Raw genomic sequence first — 24,418 nt, forward strand, 5'->3', positions numbered from 1 at the left:
ACCGCCCAAAATGCAATGGGACAGGAACTGGGCTTTAAAAGCCCGTGATTGGACCAGAAACATCAGTAAAAGCCAATTTAGGGGGCAGGAGGATGCTAGGAATGTGATTGGAGTGACTAGGGGGTCCAGAGGCCAATCAGTAGTTAATACGCCCCCCAGTATATAACATAGCCCCACCAAATCTCTAGCACTGTAATACAGGGACTGTGGAAGAGAGTGGAAGCAGATCTGTTACTCCTGCTGCAAAAGTGTCATTTAGCAATTATTAGTGTGAGGAAAGGGATATCTAGTGTAGTTAGGGTACTATATACCACTATAGTTAGATTCAATAATCTAGTTTCTGTAGGGAAAGTGTTAAGTGTCAGGGTGACCGTAGTGTAGTTTAGGGTGAACTGACTCTGACTGCTATGCCAGGGTAACCAAACTCTTCCATGTCAGGGTGACCGCCAGAGAAAAAAGATCATTTGTCTTACAAATTGCAGTAGAGCAGGGATGGGGCTCCGCTCCTTTCACACCTGGGTGTTTTTGTTTCAGGCATTTATTGGGCTTTTTTGTGGACGTCTTTGGAGGCAGGCATGACATCTGAACTTCTGTGTAGGGGTATATATACACACACACATATATGTATATATACACATACACACATATAGGTGTGAAAGTAGCGAAACCCCATCCCTGCGCTAATGAAATTATTTGCAGGGATGGAGTTCCACTCCTATCACACCTATATGTGTGTATGTGTATATATATATATATATATATATATATATATATATATATATATATATGTGTGTGTGTATATATACCCCTATACAGAAGTTAAGATGTTATGCCTGCCTCCAAAGACGCCCAAAAAAAATGCCCAATAAACGCCTGCAACAACACACCTGGGCGTTTTTGTTGTAGGCGTTTATTGGGCATTTTTTGGGCATCTTTGGAGGCAGGCAAGACATCTGAACTTCTGTATAGTAGTATATATACACACACACATATATATATATATATATATATATGTGTGTGTGTATATATACCCCTATACAGAAGTTCAGATGTTATGCCTGCCTCCAAAGATGCCCAAAAAATGCCCAAAAAAAGCCTGCAACAAAAACGCCCAGGTGTGTTGTTGCAGGCGTTTATTGGGCATTTTTTGGGCGTCTTTGGAGGCAGGCATAACATCTGAACTTCTGTATAGGGGTATATATACACACACACATATATGTATATATACACATACACACATATAGGTGTGATAGGAGTGGAACCCCATCCCTGCAAATAATTTTATTAGCGCAGGGATGGGGTTCCGCTACTTTCTACGCTACTACTCCGCTACTTTCACACCTATATGTGTGTATGTATATATATATATATATATATATATATGTGTGTGTGTGTATATATACCCCTATACAGAAGTTCAGATGTTATGCCTGCCTCCAAAGACGCCCAATAAATGCCTGCAACAAAAACTCCCAGGTGTGAAAGTAGCGGAACCCCATCCCTGCGCTAATAAAAATTCTAAGAAAAATTATCTTTTTTTTCTGGTTCTGGACATGCTACAGAGCTGAGACTTCACAGGTACACTTTTTAGACCCCCCCAGACGCTAAATCCAATGAAATCTCATTTTTTTTTCAATAATTTTTTCAATAATTGGCTCTCTATCAAAAACGACAATTTTTAAGAACTTTTTTTGTGTGATTAATAGTCCCTGGGGCATGACCCAGAACCCTAGGCACTTTTTAGGGGCATTTATTGGGTTTTAGGGCTTCAAAATTGTGTTTTTTGATTAACGAAGTTCGGGTCCCATTGATTTCAATGGGGTTCTGGAATCCGGACCCGAACTTTCGGGAAGTTCGGGTGTTCTGGTCCAACCAAACTTTTCAAAAGTTTGATCATCCCTATTTGAGACTGCTGGGGGTTGATGGAGGGGGGGGGGGGACCTGCTTGTGTACATATTTATTGGCAAGGACACTACAAATGTGCCTGCAGCAATGATCCTGGGACTGTTGAAGAACCGCTGACTAAGTAAGTTTGTCCCACCAAATCTGAGGCAGCTGGTAAGTATGCATATGTTTCTCACACCACTTTCTCCTTTTCACTGGTGCTCCATGTAAAATCTGTTTCTGGCATCTTGCAAATTGTTTCAATGGGTATTGCATCACTCACTGTAAACTTTTGTCAGGTATCTGGGCAAAATCTATTTGGGTAGATAGCTTATCTGCAGCTATCTAACCTACCTACCTTCCATCCTTCCTTCCCTCTTTTTATTTATGAGTCAGACTGTGTGGTTAACTGACTTTACACATTAGGGATGCAAACCAGGCACTTAAAACATGTCCTTAGACCTCATGCTCTCTGTGCCCTCTGGACTGGAGCCCTGTGGAGTCAGTAATGTAAAATCTTGCTGCATAGTTCTGCTGTTGACCTCACTCAGCAAAGCCACAGCTAGTGTCACAGAACATCTCCTCTCATCTCTCAGTTGAGTACTTACATAGTTACATAGTTACAAAGTTAGTGAGGTTGAAAAAAGACACCAGTCCATCCAGTTCAACCTATGATGTGTGTGTTTGCTGTTAACCGTACATTGTATACCCCTGTATGTTGTGGTCTTTAAGGTACCCATCTAATAGTTTTTTGAAACTATCAATGCTCCCTGCTGATACCACTGTTTGCGGAAGAGAATTCCACATCCTTACTGCTCTCACAGTGAAGAACCCCCTGCGTATTTTAAGGTTAAACCGCCTTTCCTCTAGTTTTAGTGAGTGGCCACGTGTCTTATTGTATTTCCTTTCTCTGAATAGGTTTTTCCATGTGCTAGGGTTGCCAGTACAATATTTGTACATTGATATCATATCCCCCCTCAATCGTCTCTTCTCCAGAGAGAACAAGTTCAGTGCTTGTAGTCTTTCCTCATAGCTGATGCCCTCCATTCCCCTAATTATTTTTGCTGCACTTCTCTGGACTTTCTCCAGTTCCAGCACATCCTTCCTGAGGACCGGTGCCCAGAACTGGACAGCATACTCCAGATGTGGCCGGACCAGAGTCTTGTAGAGTGGGAGAATAATCTCTTTATTTCTGGAGTGAATCCACTTTTCTATAGATCTCAGTATTCTGTTGGCTTTGCTTGCAGCGGCTTGACATTGCATGCCACTGCCAAGCCTGTTGTCTACCAGTACCCCCAGGTCCTTTTCCATCCTAGACTCACCCAGAGGTTCCCCCCCCAGTGAGTAGCTTGGTTTCTGGCACCCAGGTGCATTACTTTACATTTTTCAACATTAAACCTCATCTGCCATGAAGTTGCCCACCCCATCATTTTGTTCAGGTCCGCTTGTAAGGTTTCCAAATCCTGCCCAGAAGATATTGGCCTGCTTAATTTAGTATCATCCGCAAATACTGAGATTTTACTCGATATCCCCTCCTCTAGATCATTTATAAATAAATTAAACAGGATTGGCCCCAGGACAGAACCCTGGGGGATCCCGCTTTCCACACCCACCCAATCTGAGTACTCCCCAATAATCACTACCCTTTGCAACCTCCCCTGGAGCCAGTTCTCTTTCCAGGTACTCACCTTATGGTCCACACCTACCTTCCTTAGTTTGAACAGAAAGCGTTTGTGGGGAACTGTGTCAAAGGCCTTTGCGACGTCCAGGTACACCACATCCACAGTCTTACCTTTATCTAGGTGGCAGCTCACTTCATCATAGAAGGTTAATAGATTGGTTTGGCAAGAACGATTTTTCATGAATCCATGCTGATTACTACTAATAATACAGTTTTCATTACTAAAGTCTTGTATGTGGTCCCTTAACATCCCCTCCAAAATCTTGCAGACTACTGATGTTGGGCTGACCGGCCTATAGTTACCCGGGATATATCTCAGCCCCTTTTTAAATATTGGTACCACGTTGGCTTTTTTCCAATCAGCTGGCACCATACCCATCTGTAAACTATCCTTAAAGATCAAGAATAATGGTCTGGCAATCACCAGGCTGAGCTCTTTAAGATTTATTTATGTTAAGTTTCTCTAGTTTAGTTCTAAGTCTATCTTCCGTTAGCCATGGCGGTATTTCCTGAGGTGTGTTGTTTAGTTTGGCCTTACAAGCTGGGTTAGTGTAGCCCCCCGATTCTTTTGTGAAGACTGAAGAGAAGAAATTATTTAACACTACCGCCTTTTCCCTGTCCTCTGTGGCCAAAACTCCCTTATTGTCTTTTATGGGGCCAATGTGTTCTGGCCTCGCTTTCTTACTGTTTATTTACTTAAAGAATTTCTTGGGGTTCTTTTTACTCTCTTCCGCTATATGTCTCTCGTGTTCTATTTTAGCCGCCCTGATTTTGTCTTTACATTTCTTATTACACTCTTTGTAATGCTTGAATGCTGCCAATGACCCCTCAGTCTTGTATTTTTTGAAGGCCTTTCCTTTAGCATTAATATGCATTTTTATGTTGGAGTTTAGCCACCCAGGGTTTAGTTTTGCTCTTTTAAATGTATTTCCCTTTGGAATGCACTGGTCAATCCCTTTGTTAAGTATGCTTTTGAAGCACTACCATTTTTCCTCCATGTTCTTTGTTCCCAGGGTTCTATCCCATTTGATATTTTCTAGCAGAGAGTGCAGTTTTGGGAAATTGGCTCTTTTGAAATTCAGTGTCCTTATATTGCCCTTGTGTTTACTATTACTATAATTAATACTGAAACTAATTGACCTATGGTCAATGTTTCCTAAGTTGTCCCATATTTCTATATCTCTGAGCAGGTCTGTATTGTTGGTAATCAGTAAGTCAAGTACCACATTGTTTCTTGTCGGTGCATTCACCATCTGACCCATGAAATTGTCCTGCAAAACATTTAGGAACTGCCGAGCCTTGGCTGAATGTGTGGTTCCTTCTGCCCAGTCTATATCTGGATAATTAAAGTCCCCCATTATAATGACATTTACCATCCTTGATGTCAATCCTATCTGTAAAAGGAGGTCCGCCTCCCCCTCCCCCTCCTCCCTCTAGTTGGGGGGCCTATAGCATACGCCCAATATTACCTTCCCTACAGTGCCTTCCCTTTGAAGTTCTACCCATAGGGATTCTGCCTCGTCCATAGCTCCATTATTAATATCATCCCTCGTATTTACCTGTATACTGTTCTTAATATACAGACATACCCCTTCCCCTTTTTTACCTTCTCTATCTCTGCAATAAAGGGAATACCCCTGAATGGTCGCCATCCAGTCATGACCAAGTCTCAGTTATCCCCACAAAATCGAAGTCCTCCTCAAACATCAGCAGCTCCAGCTCTCCCATCTTGTTAGCCAGGCTTCCGGCATTAGTATACAAGCCTCGTAATTTTGACCGGTTACATATATCCTCATTTGATATTTTTAGGCTGCTTTCTTGATTTTTCCCCATACCCCCTGGGTTTAGGAGCTCCGAACACCCTGCCGCTAATGTCCCCATTTCTTCCCTCTGAATCTTGCTTTCCACTGGCTAATTCTACATCTGTACCCTCCCCCCCATCACCTAGTTTAAAAGCCCCTCTAAATTTTGGGCCATCTTCTCACCCAGTACGGTTGCACCCTCCCCATTTAGGTGCAATCCGTCCCTACCAAAGAGCCGGTGGCCAACTGAGAAGTTGGCCCAGTTCTCCAGGAACCCGAAACCCTCCTTACTAGACCAGCTCCTCGGCCACTTGTTAACTTCCCTAATCTCCCGCTGCCTCTCTGGTGTGACTCGAGGTACAGGTAGTATTTCTGAAAATACCACCTTGGAGGTCCTAGTCTTCAACTTAGCTCCTAAGTCCCTGAAATCATTTAAGACTCTCCATCTTCCTCTGCCTATGTCATTGGTACCCACGTGTACCATGACAGCTGGGTCTTCCCCAGCCCCACCCAGTAATCTGTCCACCCGATCCGTGATGTGCCGAACCCGAGCGCCCGGTAAACAACAGACTGTTCGGCGCACACGGTATTTGTGGCAGATTGCACTGTATGTCCTTCTAATAATTGAGTCCCCTACCACCAGCACCTGTCTTTCCTTTCCCTTTCTCCCGGCCTCACTGGGGGAGTTCTTCCCCTGGCAGCTAGGGGCGTCGCTCTGCTCCAGCAATGCTGGTCCCTGACTGGTTTCCCCAACATCACGCAATGAGGCGTATCTATTGGGGTGCTCCAGCCCCGGACCAGCCCCCTTGCCTTATCCCCTTCTACCCTTCCTAACTGTCACCCCTCTACTCTGCTCTGATGCCTGCACCTCCAATACTCTGCCCACCTCTGTGCAGGCCCCTATCTGCGCCTGACCGGTATGATCCTGGCTCTCCTTGCTGTATGGACATTTGGCTCAGTGTTGCCAGTTGCCTCCCTAGATTCAGGACCTGAGCTTCCAGGGAAGCAACGTGCTTACATTTTGCGCATTTGTATTCGCCCTCGATCGCATGATCGAGGAACGCATACATATCACAAGATGTACACCGAGTCGCATACTGTTACTGATACCAATGCTGAAGTATTCTTCCTTCTATTAACCATCAATACTCATAAAATCAATTCCCGGACCTTTAAATTGTCATTTGTTTATAAAGTGCCACATCAGGACTTGTTTGGGAGGGAATGTATTCCAAAATTGTAGGTCCTTTTTGGCTAATTAAGATGAGAATCAAAATAGCAAAAATGTATGAATTAGCTCAGGGATGAGAAAAGTAGACAGTAAATGCAAACCTGAGTATTATATTTAGGCTTAGGAAGCAAAGAGTATTGCATCTAGTACCATGTACTTCAGCTGCGGTAGAATACTTTGTAAAGATTGCATTTCAGAAGCCATGTTCAGCAATAAACATCACTTTGTAAGTGATGCTTTCTAACAGAAAAAGGTGTATGCTGTCTGTTTCTTCATAAGTCATGTATTGTCCACCTTGTGTAGAACTTGTATGTACTGCACAGTTTTTCCATTATCTTTGTCTTAGTCTAAGGGCCACATTATACTAAGTTTTCTCAGTTGGAATACTGTACTGAAGTGTTTCCAGCTAAAGAGAGACAAATCCCTGGATTTAACTTTTTTGTCCTTTAGTTTATTAAACATTCTTGGGATTAAACAGAGCCATCATGAATAAACAGGAAAGCTTTAGATTTGATTAGCATTCATAACTATTTTGCCAAATTTGCACCATTAGGGGAAATACATTGTCAATAAGGAAGGCAAAATTAGGGTGGTTTTAAGTGGTTTTAAATAATGTAATGGGCTTTAAATAGCAATTGGGGATTATGGAAGCTGTTAAAACTGTATCAGTTCTTCAAAAATTACTAATCCTAACAGTTAGGTTTATTTTCTAAAACTGGAGTGTGCAAAATCTGCTGCAGCTCTGCAGAGAAAACAATCAGCTTCCCGTTTTTTTTTTTTTCCCGAGCTTACAGTGGGTACGGAAAGTATTCAGACCCCCTTAAATTTTTCACTCTTTGTTATATTGCAGCCATTTGCTATAATCATTTAGGTTCATTCTTCTTCCTCATGAATGTACACATAGCACCCCATACTGACAGAAAAACACAGAATTGTTGACGTTGTTGCAGATTTATTAAAAAAGAAAAACTGAAATATCACATGGTCCTAAGTATTCAGACCCTTTGCTCAGTATTTAGTAGAAGCCCCCTTTTGATCTAATACAGCCAGGAGTCTTTTTGGGAAAGATGCAACAAGTATTTCACACCTGGATTTGGGGATCCTCTGCCATTCCTCCTTGCAGATCCTCTCCAGTTCTGTCAGGTTGGATGGTAAACGTTGGTGGACAGCCATTTTTAGGTCTCTTCAGAGATGCTCAATTGGGTTTAAGTCAGGGCTCTGGCTGGGCCATTCAAGAACAGTCACTGAGTTGTTGTGAAGCCACTCCTTCGTTATTTTAGCTGTGTGCTTAGGGTCATTGTCTTGTTGGAAGGTAAACCTTCGGCCCAGTCTGAGGTCCAGAGCACTCTGGAGAAGGTTTTTGTCCAGGATATCCCTGTACTTGGCCGCATTCATCTTTCCCTCGATTGCAACCAGTCGTCCTGTCCCTGCAGCTGAAAAACACCCCCACAGCATGATGCTGCCACCACCATGCTTCACTGTTGGGACTGTATTGGACAGGTGATGAGCAGTGCCTGGTTTTCTCCACACATACCGCTTAGAATTAAGGCCAAAAAGTTCTATTTTGGTCTCATCAGACCAGAGAATCTTATTTCTCACCATCTTGGAGTCCTTCAGGTGTTTTTTAGCAAACTCCATGCGGGCTTTCATGTGTCTTACACTGAGGAGAGGCTTCCGTCGGGCCACTCTGCCATAAAGCCCCGACTGGTGGAGGGCTGCAGTGATGGTTGACTTTCTACAACTTTCTCCCATCTCCTGATTGCATCTCTGGAGCTCAGCCACAGCGATCTTTGGGTTCTTCTTTACCTCTCTCACCAAGGCTCTTCTCCCCCGATAGCTCAGTTTGGCCGGACGGCCAGCTCTAGGAAGGGTTCTGGTCGTCCCAAACGTCTTCCATTTGAGGATTATGGAGGCCACTGTGCTCTTAGGAACCTTAAGTGCAGCAGAAATCTTTTTGTAACCTTGGCCAGATCTGTGCCTTGCCACAATTCTGTCTCTGAGCTCTTCAGGCAGTTCCTTTGACCTCATGATTCTCATTTGCTCTGACATGCATTGTGATCTGGAAGGTCTTATATAGACAGGTGTGTGGCTTTCCTAATCAAGTCCAATCAGTATAATCAAACACAGCTGGACTCAAATGAAGGTGTAGAACCATCTCAAGGATGATCAGAAGAAATGGAAAGCACCTGAGTTAAATATATGAGTGTCACAGCAAAGGGTCTGAATACTTAGGACCATGTGATATTTCAGTTTTTCTTTTTTAATAAATCTGCAACAATGTCAACAATTCTGTGTTTTTCCGTCAATATGGAGAGCTGTGTGTACATTCACGAGGAAGAAGAATGAACTTAAATGATTTTAGCAAATGGCTGCAATATAACAAAGAGTGAAAAATTTAAGGGGGTCTGAATACTTTCCGTACCCACTGTAAGTGAACAAGCTGAAGTTAGAAGCTGATTGGCTACCATGCAAAGCTGCCCCAGATTTTGCATTATCCAGTGTTAGTATATCTACCCCAGTAACACTAACCTAAAAGATAACTCTAACACTCATTCTAATTAAACTTAACTCTAACTCTAGAGCTTAACCAAACCTTAACTCTACTGATAACCCTAAACTTTTATTTATAAAAAAAAAGGTTTATATGATCTTATGGTCACACTTATATTTTACATTGCCATATATTTGGCTATTGAGAAGTTGAGGTCCTGCACCCATCCTTTCTTGTATCACTGGGACAGCAAGTGGGGGGAAATCTCCCTGAGAGGGTCACAAATCCTCAAAAAACTGGCAGAAATGTTCATTTTCCCCCATTGTCCAAAACAAAAAAAACAAAAAAAACAAAACAAATGTGACTGAATTTAAGCCTCATACACACGTTGAGAATATCGGACAAATGATCATCCATTTTTTTTTTTGCATGCTAGTCTTATCAAAAATGAAGAGGTTACTAAAGTTACAAAAATTCCCATATGACAGAATACAACTTCAGAAGTGATGTAATGTGTTTTATTGTATTGTAATGTATTCTTTTGTTTCTGAGCAAGGATGGTTTTGGTCTTCTGATTTTTTTAAGGACAAATACTGTACTGATTAAATGAAAAATGTTAGAATAAAAAATGTCCAATCATGTGTATCCAGATGTGAGTTGCCGTCATCCCTTGATATGAATACAAAATGGATTCCCCTAGAGTGTGGGACTTTAAAGGCAACTTATACGTCCAATGATGGGTACACCAATATATATAAAAACATATATTTATTGGATTAACATGTAAAAAACATCGTCAGTTACAATGTATGGATATAGAGACAAAAATACATCATGATAAAAAACAAACAAAGTCACAGCTGACAACATATGTCACATGTAACAAAGGGACTGAGTAAATGCCTGGATTCCAGGAAAGAACTGACGCATTTTAGTCATGGCCTTCTTCAAAGGTCTACTGGAACTCCTTCATTTATATCACTATAGTCACTTTGAGGTGGCGTATGGAGCCGTGTACAAATATTTCATGTTAAAAGCAACTAGGCATAAGGAGATGCCAGTGGAGGCAGAAGCAAGGAAGTATGTACGTATATATGTATACAATTTCTCCAATGTGGAAAAATTCCCACTAAGAGAAGAGGCAGTGTTATCAAATGGGTCCCACAGGGATCTGAGAAATCAGGACTAGCGTTAGATATTTGCTCTGGGGATATATACAGTTCAGTACATCATAGGTGGTACACATCAGATGGCCCAATCAAGACCAACGCTGGATATTTGGGGAATATGTACAGTCCCATATATCATAGGTGGTACACATCAGACGGCCATATCCAGGAAAGTCAATACAATGGTAACTTCAACAGCCCTCTCTGTATGTAGAGAGAGAGAGATGCGTCCTGCTTACACCGGCGTGAAAAATGTTCGTTCTGATTTTGTGCGAGAACATTTTTTGTGTTCCTTCACATATTTTCACATGAACTGTCATGATCAGATTATCGCAGGTTTGCTTCAAAATCAGTATTTTTAGTCTGATTTTCTGATCATATGTACTAGGCATAAGACTTAATTTGTATTTATTTATTTATTTATTTATTTTTTACCTCCGAAAATATATAACCATATACAACAACCCTTGTTATTTTATAACCTTTATAACAGCTTTTAAGGATGAAGATGACAACCCTGAAGCTTGCATCTCTAAAACCAAGTCAGCTAATATTGCTCTTCTACTTTTATACTCACAGGTTCTCTTTAAAATAAATGATCAGACATATGTGTTGGTATGTGTTTGCATAGCTGCTTCTTCTGCTTGAAAAGTGTCAGGCTCTAGTCATGTAAAATAGAATTGCTCTATTTTTTTCTTATGAAATATGCACTTTTCTTCTTTCACAGGTTCTAATTATTCATGCCAGTCAACATCTTTTATCATCCTTCTCTAGTCCACGACAGCTGCACTGTGGATTGTCCATTTCTTTCTCAAAGGTCACATTCATCAATTACTATGTTTTTCAGTATTTCTCTTGGTGTCTGTACAATCACCGAAACTTGGCTCCTTATGTATCGCTAAAAAACTCCTGCTGCTCTTACTCACAGCAGTCTACATTTCTACTATACTACCTGCTGATCTTGTTTTATTTTTCATTTTCATCTTCTGCTATCTATTTGCAAACTAATGATATTTCATAACTATAAACTGTTTTTTTTGCTCCTAATTACTGTTATTTTTTATCAATTCATATCCAAGTTATAAAATAACATTCAGGAGGTAATGCATACATTACATCAACTAAAGAGGAATATAAATATCTAGGTTTAGGTTGTGTTTACTATTGGGTTTACGTAAAATAAGAATGGAAATAGAGCAGAATGGAAGTGCAATATGTAATTTTCCAATAGTGACCATTCAATTTTTTTTTTGTGTCAGCTTTAACTTTACTAAGATCGTTGAATGAAGAATGCTATTTGGTTGCTTTGGGTAAAGGCTTGCACACACTATAAGAAAATCAGGCGAACATTTTCGTCCAAAGAATTTTCATACGATTTTCGTATAGTGTGTACACAACTTTCTACAGCCGATTCAGAACTTTCATATGAAAATTCTCAAAGGGACAAACTCCAAAATGTTTCTCTTACGGGAAAAAACAAATGATTTCCGTTTAATGTGTACCGTTTTCGTATGATTTTTGTACAAGAAAAATCAGAAGAGAAAGACTGATCACAAACAATAAACAACAAAAAAAGAGCCTTTGTTGTACGAGACTTTTCGTACGAATTTTCGTTCATCGGTTCCGATTTGCTGTAAAACAACAAGGAGAATCGGACAATCATTCGCCTGATTTTCTTATAGTGTGTACCCCACTTTATCGTACTTTGTATCAAATAAGGCTTCTAAAGTAGTATAAAAAAAATTCCCAGTATAACGTGAGTAATTAGAAAGACCTAAAATTTAAGGTTTGTTCTCCCTGTGGCACATTTCATAATCTACATATTGCATTATCACAAATATTATATATCTCTACAAGGAGGATAACTAAGAGCACTGTATGAAATCTAATTATTAATTCAATACAATTTTTTATACAGTATCTATCTAGCAATACAATTTCTTATTACATATGGATATTGAACAATTTTCATGGTAAATTACACCATTACCAAATCATTCTGTCTTAACATTTGTCTGTCTGCCTATAGATCTATCTGTGCAAGACTTTATAGGATCTTTCAAGCTGGTTATCTCTGTATTCCACTCAATGTTTGTGTTCATACCATTTTGATTTGCCGTTGTGCATTGCAACACTAATATGCTGTATGTACAACATCCTTCATCAATGCCAGCATGAAAACAATGCTTGATGACATCACCCAATCAGAAGGCATCATTTTTACTTTTTAAAAGAATACTCTTCATTGCAGATATGAAAAAAAAATAATTAATTATTGAAATCTTCTCTGTATTCATAAAATTTATTTTTTAAATGCAATTAATGTACACCCTTGAAATTGACTTGTTTAGGGCCTATTGTAATCACCTGTAATCCCCTGTAAAGAAGCACAACAGCCAATCGGGCTATGCTATATGAGTGTAAACTGACAAGGAACATGCTGACAAATAGAGAAAGCAGAGAGATTACATCATCAGTCTTGACAATCATTTTGATGCTGCTTGACTAGCCAAAAAGGATGCGTTCTTAAAGCTGAGTTCCAACCAAAAGTGAAAGCTCCGCTTATCTGCTTCCTCCCCCCTCCCCTCCACATTTGGCACCTTTCAGGTGGGGGGGGGGGTAAGTGGTACATGTTTTTGACAGGTACCCATCCCCACTTCTGTGAGACTCCGCCATGGCAAGGTCCCTCAGAAGTTCAGCCCCCCTACTCCTTGCTCCGCCGCCGAGCTAGTTACAAAGCGTAGCACGCTTCACGCATGCGCAATAGGGAACCGACTGTGAAGTCGAAAGGCTTCACTGCCAGTTTCCCTTACCAAGAATGGCGGCAGTAGCACCCAGGGGCCGATCTAAAAACTGGCTGGGGTACCCACATCGTGGAATCCCTGGACAGGTAGTGTCCTCAAATTAAATGTCAGCAGCTACAGTATTTGTAGCTTGTGACATTTAATTTTCTTCTTGGGGGGGGACCTTTTTTGCCCTCAGTCTCTTCCAAATACCTTTTGGTTTACTGCTGTGATCCAACTTTCTGTTAGAGGGTCGCTATATTTATTCTTCATGGCCCCACTGTATGTAGTAACATAGCCACCCTCTCTTGCTCACTCCTGAGTTGGACTAGGGAGTATGGACTATGGAATTTGTAGTCTGCATAGAGCAGTGCACATGACTGCATTTCAAGCAGCCAGAAGTGAGTTAGAAAAGGAAGGGCTAGACAGCTCATAGAGGACATTACAAGGAGGCAGAAAACACAAAACACAGCAAGAATCAATGTAATGAAAATAGATTACAGGACTATTATTAGTGGATATGTATGGATTATTTTTGGAAATAAGGATAATATTTAGTGTCTTTTTAATTATGTAGGGATCTGTTGTCCTTTACTGTCTGGAAATGGTTGTGCCGCTAATGTTCACAGAGATTATTTACAGTATCTCACAAAAGTGAGTATACCCCTCGCATTTTTGTAAATATTTTATAATATCTTTTATCTTCTAAGTCAAAATGTCCAAATTGGGCCCAAAGTGTCAATATTTTGTGTTGCCACCATTATTTTCCAGCACTGCCATAACCCTCTTGGGCATGGAGTTCACCAGAGCTTCATAGGTTGCCACTGGAGTCCTCTTTCATTCCTCCATGATGACATCACAGAGCTGATGGATGTTAGAGACCTTGCACTTTTCCACCTTCCATTTGAGGATGCCCCACAGATGCTCAACAGGGTTTAGGTCTAGAGACATGATTGGCCAGTCCATCACCTTCTTTAGCAAGGCAGTAGTCGTCTTGGAGGTGTGTTTGGGGTCATTATCATGCTGAAATACTGCCCTGCGGCCCAGTCTCCGAAGGGAGGGTATCATGCTCGGCTTCAGTAAGTGACAGTACATGTTGGCATTTATGGTTCCCTCAATGAACTGTAGCTCCCCAGTGCCGGCAGCACTCGTGCAGCCCCAGACCATGACACTTCCACCACCATGCTTGACTGTAGGCAAGACACACTTGTCTTTGTATTCCTCAACTGGTTGCCGCCACACACTTGACACCATCTGAATAAAATATGTTTATCTTGGTCTCATCAAACCACAGGACATGGTTCCGGTAATCCATGTTCTTAGTCTGCTTGTCTTTAGCAAACTGTTTGTGGGCTTTCTTGTACATCATCTTTAGAAGAGGCTTCTTTCTGGGACGACAGCCATGCAGACTAATTTTATTCAGTGTGTGGCGTATGGTCTGAGCACTGACAGGCTGACCCCCCACCCCTTCAATCTCTGCAGCAATGCTGACAGCACTCATATGTCTATTTCCCAAAGACAACCTCTGGATATGATGCTGAGCACGTGCACTCAACTTCTTTGGTCAATCATGGCGAGGCCTGTTCTGAGTGGAACCTGTCTTGGTAAACCACTGTATGGTCTTGGCCACCATGCTGCAGCTCAGTTTCAGGGACTTGGTAATCTTTTTATAGCATAGGCCAGTGATGGTGAACCTATTTGAGCCCGAGTGCCCAAACTGCGACACAAAACCAACTTATTTTTTTCAAAGTGCCAACAGTGCAATTAATAACAGCCACAGATAATGGCCACAAGGGCCTCTCACCAATCCCAGGGACACAGCAATACTTCCTCCGAACAGATGTCCACTCACTCTCAGTTGCCTTTGGCAAGGCCAGCAACTGGCACTGCAGGGGGGGGGTATCCTCACAGCCTCTCTGTCCCCTGTCTCACATTGTGCTGCTCCAGTCTTTCTCACGATATCTCTCACAATCTCAATCGCTTTCTTTCTTCCCATAGTCTTCCGGGACTAAATGTCCCATGGTGCACTTGTCAACCTCCTCATTGGTGATTGGCTGCAGCCAATGCAGAGGCAGGAGGAATCAGAGCCGGAAGCCATCTCTGTAAGAGCCGCTCTGTCCCTGTCCAGCACTGCTTGACAGAAGGGTGGCGAGCGAGTAGATACACACACAGTCCATGCTCGCCTCCCCCTTGTCACAGCGCCGCTGCCGTGCAGGGGGAGGGAGGATTAGAGAGCCCAGGCAACAGGGGCAGCAGCTTCCCAGTATAGCTGGCGTGCCCACAGAAAGAGCCCTGCGTGCCAGCTGTGGAACGTGTGCCATAGGTTCGCCATCACTGGCTTAGGCCATCTTTGTGTAGAGCAACAATTATTTTTTTCAGATCCTCATAGAGTTCTTTGCCATGAGGTGTAATTTTGAACTTCCAGTGACCAGTATGGGAGAGTGAGAGTGATAACATCAAATTTAACACACTTGCTCCCCATTCACACCTGAGACCTTGTAACATTAACGTGTCACATGACACAGAGGAGGGAAAATGGCTAATTGGGCCCAATTTGGACATTTTCACTTTCAGGGGTGTACTCACTTTTGTTGCCAGTGGTTTAGACATTAATGGCTGTGTGTTGAGTTATTTTGAGGAGACAGCAAATTTACGCTGTTATACAAGCTATATACTCACTACTTTACATTGTAGCAAAGTGTAATTTCTTCAGTGTTGTCACATGAAAAGATATAATAAAATATTTACAAAAATGTGAGGGGTGTACTCACTTTTGTGAGATACTGTATATACATTTCTTCCTGTCTCTGTGTTTCTGGGTCAAAATCCCCAACAGGAGGAAGTAGAGAGAGAGAGAGAGAGAAAGAGAGAGAGAGAGAAAGCCTCAGCCACATGTTCTGTCCATGCTACTAAATCTAGACCAGAAGGGATTAATAGGCAGGCGCTCTTATGTTTAATTTTTTACTATTGTTTCCCATAGCATCTAGGTGTATGTCACTTTGTTATTATTTTTGCATGCACAGCGCAAGATAGCTAGATCTATGCTACTGAATGTGTGTAGTGGTAACCTTCCAGTACATTAGTAGGTGATCCTATTTATAATCGAGTTCATATACAGCTCTTGTTATTTTAGTTAACCCTATCCCCTCTGGTCTAGGATTCTTTAGCTAGTTTTAGTTTAGGGCTCAAAAACCAGCATAGGCTAAAGTCAGGTTAGGCATCCAACAGCCACTTCTTGTAATTAAAGCGGAGTTCCGGGCACAAAATCGACCTATTTTGTGCCCATCCGCTTGCTTTGCTTCACCTGAAAAGGAATTGGATAGTTAGGATTATTTTTTTTTTATTTACCTCGTAATTGTAGAAAGAAATACTCACCTTTTTTCACTTCCTCCCTCTGTGGCCGCGCCCCGCGCCATCACTTCCGGTTTGCAATGATTCCTGGGAGCTGAACGTCATCGCTCCCAGGAATCAATGCGACGGCACCGCCCCCACTCGTCACTTCTGGTGCGATGCCGCATTCCCTGCTAAACAGCTCCTGGGCATGCCCAGAAGCTGTGTAGGAATGCGGCGATGCACCGAAAGTGACGAGAGGGGCCGGTGAAGGCGCATTCTGGGAGAAGAAGACGCGGAAGAGGACGCAGAAGAGGATCGCGCTGGCTTTAGCTGCCCACAACAGAGATGGCAATGCTGTGGAAGAAATTTTATAAGTGAGTATTTCTTCTTGCAGGTAAGTGCGAACCGGGACAGATCAGAGGCTAGCCATTGTGGAATGTACTAGCCCTGACTGTCCCGGGGGTATGTTCATTGAAAAATTTTTTTCTGTGCCCGGAACTCCGCTTTAAAAGTTTGGTTACATGACAGATTAGAAACTACTTCTGACTAAGAGGCAGAGTAGCTAGGTAGTTCTAGTGCCACACCAGTTTCCACAGATGAGAAACTGTGTTCCAGGCCGGTTGGACAACAGTTGTATCACCCCTGATCTTGTCTTCAGGTCTCAAACATAAGACAGATGCCACATTGCGATCATCCTCTGGCCCACCTACAATTAAACTTTCCTGCAACATTCATCTAGAGGCATCTGAACTAAAACTATATATACCTAGGTATATGTACACAATTCTATCAGGACCCTTGTTGGGCCCTTTGCTGATAATATCGATTTGTACTTTGGGTATATGTGCTATTATTAATCTTTACTTATATAAAGCTTGTATTATTTTCATACTGGTGTGCATCTATATATTATGTTATATGTGGGTTGCAGTACTTCCTTTGCCCCCAATTACTTTGATTAGATTACTGGTTAATTTCCCAGGAAGGGAATCCCCTCTGTTCACATAGAACCTGTCCTGGATGGAAGCATTGCTGGCTTTATTATCACATGCACTCTTACACTTAGTGAATGTCCTGGTTCTCCTACTTATCTATAGGTATATCAGGCTTGGGGAGGGCCATTTTTCATAACTTCCCCCAAAAGATAGCTACAACTATGTTTGAGAAAAGTCAGGTCATAGGCTTATTCAACTGTCTGGCAGGGCTGTGTAAATCTGATAATCAGGAAAAAAAAACATAAGTAATTTGGCAAGTAAAATAACTCCCATGTATGTTTTTCATGATGCCCCAGTGACGACGTTCATTAGAACGAAACGTACGTCAGGTTAGTGGTAGCCGTGGCGTCTTATCATCTATAAGGACGCCAGACGCTATGTGTAACTGATTTGCCTATAATATCCTTCTTTGTTGTAAGTACATGTCTATATCAATAAATTGGTTTTATTCAATGAGTTGTTTCCTCCTTTTTCATGTGTGACACAACGAGCTGGAGTGCGGATTACTAGCACAGCTTGATGTTAATGAGATGTGGTTTATCCATCCATACTGAGAGCCTGGATTTGCTAAGAAAGTGTCATCCCATAGATGAGGCGCTCTTTGCTTGGATTGAAAAAGCTGTAAAAAGGCTGTGTTAGACCTACAAATAATTAATTTTCTGTTTAGACCTACAAGGGTCAATCCATCTGGTAAAAGGCAGATCCTCTTTTGTGTGCAGTGGAGCACAGTGTATTTAAATCGGTTCACAGGAAGAATCACCTCTGAATGGTTGTTGGGAATCTACACCTGATCACACTATCTTGTGCATGGGACCTTTTTTCATCTACTTAACCATGGACTCACTTTTTGTTTATTTATTTCACTTTGTTTGTGAAAAACACCCTTTTTAATTGATGCCTTTAAGGCCCTGTTCACACCTGAGTGTTTTTCAGCTCGTAAAACTCTTATCTCTGAAGTCTCAAAATGCCCAACAAGAGAAATCCCGTTCATTTTAATGGCCCCTGTTCAGATATGAGCATTTTGTCGCCTGCAGCAAAATGCTCGAAGCTCAAAAAAGTACATGAGCTTCTTTTTTGGCAGATTACAAGCGTTTTTGTTAGATGTCAATGCCTGCCTCCAAACCTGAAAAAAATGCCTGAAAAAACACCTGAAAATAACGCCTGAAAAACACCCATAAAAATCCTAAAATTACCCAAACAAACGCCTGAAAATGATACGCTCAGGTGTGAATGTAGCCTTAATGATTTTTTTTAGCACTGTTGTTTTGGATAAGCGCATTTATTTTCTATATACAGTATGGTATTTTCTATTGTTGTGTGCAATATATTTAAGTGCTGCTATCCCCTTATTTGTTTGAATTCACATCTATGTACACATTTGTTTTGATAATTGACACTTTGTTATTTCACATATTATTTAAATATTAGCGCAAAAATGTAACTTTTTTCTTAAGTTTTTTAATGGTTTATTTTGCTGTTCCAGCATTATGGAGGAAACATGACTTATCTTTTCAGAAGTCAAGAAAGAGGGTATTACTTTGTGTTTTTGTGGAAGTAAGACCTGTTTTATAGATGAAAAACTGTATAATGAATTAGTAGCTGGCAAGAAGAATGGTAAGCCATTTGCTGAAAACTAACTGATATAGGATTAGTGCATTTTTTAGATATTAATGCCTTTGGCAGTAACACTGGGGTATCCTAATTAAAACAACATACAGTAAATAATTTAAATGTGATAAGGCCTAGAAATAAATGCAATCCAGTTTTCATTTCATAAGAACTTAAAGCATATCTATTATGGGAGAAAAAAAAAAACATGGCTACTGTGGCTGACCTTTACATTGGGGAATTCTTGGTTCCTGTCATGCTGATGTTTTGGATTCAGTGCTCTGGTTCACTGACAAACTATCAACATAAATTAAACTTCCAGTCCAAGAATTCTGACTTTTCTCTTTTTCTGTGTCCTAGATTTTTATTGTTTTTTTTTTTTTTTTACTAGTAATAGCGGCGATCTGCATTTTTTTTTTTGCAGGACTGTGACATTGCGGCGGACAGATAAGAACCCTGACATTTTTTAAACTTTTGGGGGGACCAGTGACATTACTACAGTAATCAGTGCTAAAAAATATGCACTGTTACTGTAATAATGACACTGGCAGGGAAGGGGTTAACACAGTAAGTGATCAAGGGGTAAATGTGTACCTAGGGGCGTGTCTCTAAAAGTGGGGGAGGGCATGGCTTGTGAAATGATATCAGAGACCTGTGTTGCTATATAGCAGGATGACAGGCGCTCTGTGATCATTGCAGGTAGAAGAACGGTCAGCTGTGTTTACAACAGCTCACCATCCTTCTTTATCAGCGGGGAGCGATTGCAGGTGTCAGGCAGCAAACAGAGCCATCTGCCCCGTGCATCGGCATCTCTGCTGCCGAGTGGGAGTGGGAGCGTGCTGCCGGCAGCGTGCGCTTGCCCCCTAGCTGCAGGTGCGCAGCTAAGAGGCTATAAATAAATAAATAGCCTCTTTAATCTGTTTCAGTTCATTTGTGCATTTGGGTTTATATATAGGTGTAGCACCCTACAGGTACGTGCTAGGTAAATGTAAATGTAAATTGTCTGCCTAAAAGTAGGGCTGAGATTTAGTAGGGTGTCAGGGCTTCCAGATGTGCCTGCTGAGGGGAGAAGTATCCCCACTGGCTCCTGTAAGAGGCTTCTCATAGGGCAGCATAGGAATCCCAATCAGGGGACACATCAAGGCTTGAAACTCCCCCGGGAGGCAGATTATGCTGCAAAGGATTCTGGGAGTGGGTATAAGTTTGGGGGAAGTGCGTGACAGGATGCCTTTTGCGGGAGCAAAGTCCCAGGAGGGAGAGTACGGCTGTCTTTACTCCTGTCTGAGGAAGCGGATATCTTGGGGTGTCGCCTGAGAATCCAGAGAGTGTTGAGCTGAGCTGAGGGGATCCCGTGTGCCGAGAGACTGCGGAACGAGAAAGGGGTCCAGTCCCAGGAAAGCCTACACAGGTGGTGAGTACTGCGGATTACCTCTGGGGGTCTGTCAGAGTCAGAGGGGACCCCTCCGGAAGAGGTTCTGGGATCCAGTGCCAGCTAGCTGAAAGGGGGTACCTAGGTTGAGGACCCCGAAGTTACAGAGGGGGGGTACATAGTCAGTGAACCCTGAAGTGTTCAAGGATAAAGGGGGCACCTGCATATGGGCCCTGAATTGGACTGAGTGTGACAGTTGAGAGTTGCCAGTGCAAGGCGGGAGGGGAGTATTCAGTGACTTTGCCGTGCGGCAGTGTCAGTAATTCTACAATTCACAGTCTTGGGTCTTCTGGACTTATTGTCGAGCATCCAGCACTTCTATCAAGCTACAGTGTGTTCTCAGTGTTAGTGAGCGTTGGCTGGCGTCGGCTGGCATCAAGAAAGCGCCAACGGACATTTTTCTAGGATTAAATCCCAAGTGTAATTAGTTAAGCCTAAAGGAGTATCCCATTCATTCCCTTCTCTCATCCCCTTTTCTAAAATCAAAACCACAAAACCAAGATGCCAGAGTCATCCATGTCTCACACCCAGGGTCGCAGCTCACATGGGATGGAGAGGTAACAGGTACCAATGCCAGACCCACATCAGGCCACAGGCCTGGAAAACCTGCTACATAAGCATGCCAGTGCTTTTTTAGACAATCATCTAGCTAACTGTAACGTACTAATGATCACTACATGACCCTTTGGGGTACAGCTGCAGAGGTAGAAGCTGAATCGACCATGATAAAAAGTTTAGTCTCATCTAGACTTGTTCCACTGTGTTAATTGTGAGAAAAAGAAAAGTGTAGATCAGTGTATGCACATACACATATTTATTAGTATGACACTTGAAGAAAGCTTGCGTATTATATTCATTATTTGTTTGATTTTTATTTTGAGATACACTCTGATCAACCCACTTTTCTTTTTTTTTTTGTAGCGTTTTTATGTTTGAATATTATTTTTTAAAGCATAGCACCTTTTTTCATTTACATTCTTGCTTAACATCCTTCACATATGAAATATAACTTGTTCCCTATTCAGAGTTCAAAGTAAAAAAGGATGGGAAATTGGATATTCTTTTGATCAAAGAAGCTATGAATAAATAGTATATTTAATCCATTTTAGTAAATTGGTGCCTTCGGGTTGAGATATAAGCATGCCAGTGCTTTTGTTCTGTTCCATAAGGCATGCTCTTTATGTTGGCCTGAGAATCGTGCATTTCCGTGTGAAGTGGAATAAAAAGCAAACCTTGCAGCTGAAATGATATACGGCACTTAATAACATATTAATCCTTTGGAACCTAGCAATTTCTCATTAAAGATACTGATTGTCCAATTTTATTTGGAATACTAATTTCACTTATTTAGTTCCATGACAGTGGTGAGGCAGTGCACAGCATGCACATTTTCTTTGAAAGGTTTTAATACAGCCAACTAGGAAAATTCCACACTTGGCATATTTTGAATTAATGCATTAAAAAAAAAAAAAAAAAGAAAATCTAATATCAGTCTCTGTCTGTCAGCTGGAAAAGGACATATATGATGAATGGTCAGAGTAGGATGGGAATGTTAATTAAACAATAACCTTTATTGAATTTACAAGGAAAAGCCATACATGCCATTCACAAATGTGTAAAAATATTTGTTTATGATAATCACATTCACAGAAGTTTTAAAACTGAAGTTTAAGGGAAAAAAAGGCAGTGCCAGTTGTAGTGCCATTGCGTACCAGCAATGAAGTATGTTCCACATTGTGTAGGGGGCTGGATTCTGTTGAAATATTCTGTGCGGGGATGCCAGTCCTCTTCCTGTCTCTGAACTTCTTGCGCCAGTTAATAGCTTTGGGTCCTTGGGCAGAACAGCAGTGAAAATAGTCTGATGTGGATCAGCCTCCTCCATTGAGAAAAGTTATTTTATTGTTTACACTGCATGTAACATCATTTCTGAATGGAGAAAGGGATAACATCTTTCATTTAAATTTTCCACAACCAGAGGCCATGTTACATGCTATGTAAAAAATGAAAGAACAATTCTCAACAGGGGATGAAGGGAGTAGGGAGTGGGTCCCTAATGGACCATTTCTACTGCTGTTCTGCCTACAGATATGGAAGATCATAGACAGGAAGAGGACCAGCACCCTGCACAGGATATGTCTAATGCCACATTACATTGGGACTTCATTACTGGTAAGCAATGTCTCTAAAGCTGTGGAGAAATACCTAAACTGCAACTTTAAGGTCACTGCAGCTGACATCATAGTAATACTAATTACATCTACTTGAAAGAATCCAGTTACTAATAACAAAGGATTTATGAATCCTTCTCGAAGTTCCACATTTGCGGCGAATCTCATTGAAGTCTGTACAGAGGAAATTTTGCTAATTCAATTGTGGCCCTTCGTAGGGATAATAAGCAAACTATTATCAAACTAAAGACATAGGAAGCTGGGCACTGTCCCATGTGACATGATTCAATGCTAACATTTTTGAAAAAGTAACTCAACTTTTGTGTGGAAAGAAAATAGCAAGTAAATAAAAAACAATATAGCGTAAACAATTCATACTGTATTGTAATTGAATGGTATTAAAATTCCCTTTCCTTTTAAGTCTGCTTTTTCTGAAAATCCAATGCAATATGGCTACCTGGAGGTGTTCTGTACACAGAATGTGTACTTACCACACCCCAGAAACATAATTTCCTGCTTGTGTGATTGGCTCACCAATTTTCCCAGAAGTCTTCACTAAGATGCAAGTCAGATTTTAGGCTTTCCTACAACAAAAATGTCATTTTTGGTGAGATACTCCCAATAAGAACACGTGTAAATGGATGCAGGCCCAGCAGCTTTCCTCATTAGTGCCCTGCAGCTGCTGCCGATGATTGATAATTATAAAATCACTTCCATTATGCCCACTCAGAACAGGGGCACAGAGGAACAAACAGTGATTTCTTCAGAATAACAAAAGGTAGGAATCTGCAACAAAGGTTCTTATATTCCTTGCAATGTACAGAGATCACCGGAAGGGGAATGTTTTTTCCCCAACAAAGGTGTAGTTACGCTTTAAAAACAAAAGCGGTGTCTCCTTGTCTTCCCCTCCACATTGTTAGCTCTCGTTAACATTTTCAACACACACTGACAATTTTGCTGCTGTGAGGCAACCCTTTAGTGGAAGGGGACTGAGTGGCAAAGAAAAACGTAAGGTACACTCCAACGAATGTAACCATGTAATTGCTATACAATAAATCATATGTGCTTTATCTTAATAGGTAAACCACTAATAATAATATACAATTATAAAATAAAATGTGCAATAATCCCAAAAAGGATGTGCAAAAGTCCCATATATGGTGCCTCAAATAAAAGTCCGAAACTCCAAATAATGAGAAAACAAATGTGAACAACTCCAAGTGATGAGATGAAATACGATATAATAGGTGCTCCAAACAAAACCACATGTCAAGTCCTTATATCTTGTGTCCCACCACCTTAGGGATTTACTTCTTACCAGCAGGTAGAAGTTAAGGGCAGAAAAAACAGCCACCTCAAGAGTATTGACTCCTTGTGCTGTGAGTGTAATACACTGTTCCCACACCTCGTGAAGGAGATATGTGAGGCCTCTTACCAGATGGATAAAAACCGAGGCTTGTCCCTTTGCGTGTGGTGAGTTGGAGAGCAGATAGTGGACAATGTCCCAAGATCCTCTCTGGTGTTGAGGATGTTGCTGGATACAAGTTAGCGGACCAAGTCCCAAGATCTGTGATGGTGAAGGCCACAGCTGGATACAAGCTAGTGGTCTTAAATAAAGTGCCCTGTATTTAGGTGGTTAAAGGGAACCCTATGCCAGAATAAAATGCCAGAACCCTATGCCAGAATAAAAAAATGGCATGGGGTCCCCCCAAAATCTAAACCAGGCCCTTGAGGTCTGGTATAGATTTTAAGGGTAACTCCACGCCAAAATTAAAAAAAAAAAAGATGAGGGTCCCCCCAAAATCCATACCAGGCCTTTTGGGTCTAGTACAGAATTTTAAGGG

Source organism: Pelophylax lessonae (genome assembly GCF_965119305.1).
Source record: "Pelophylax lessonae genome assembly, chromosome: 5".
Lineage (NCBI taxonomy): Eukaryota > Metazoa > Chordata > Amphibia > Anura > Ranidae > Pelophylax > Pelophylax lessonae.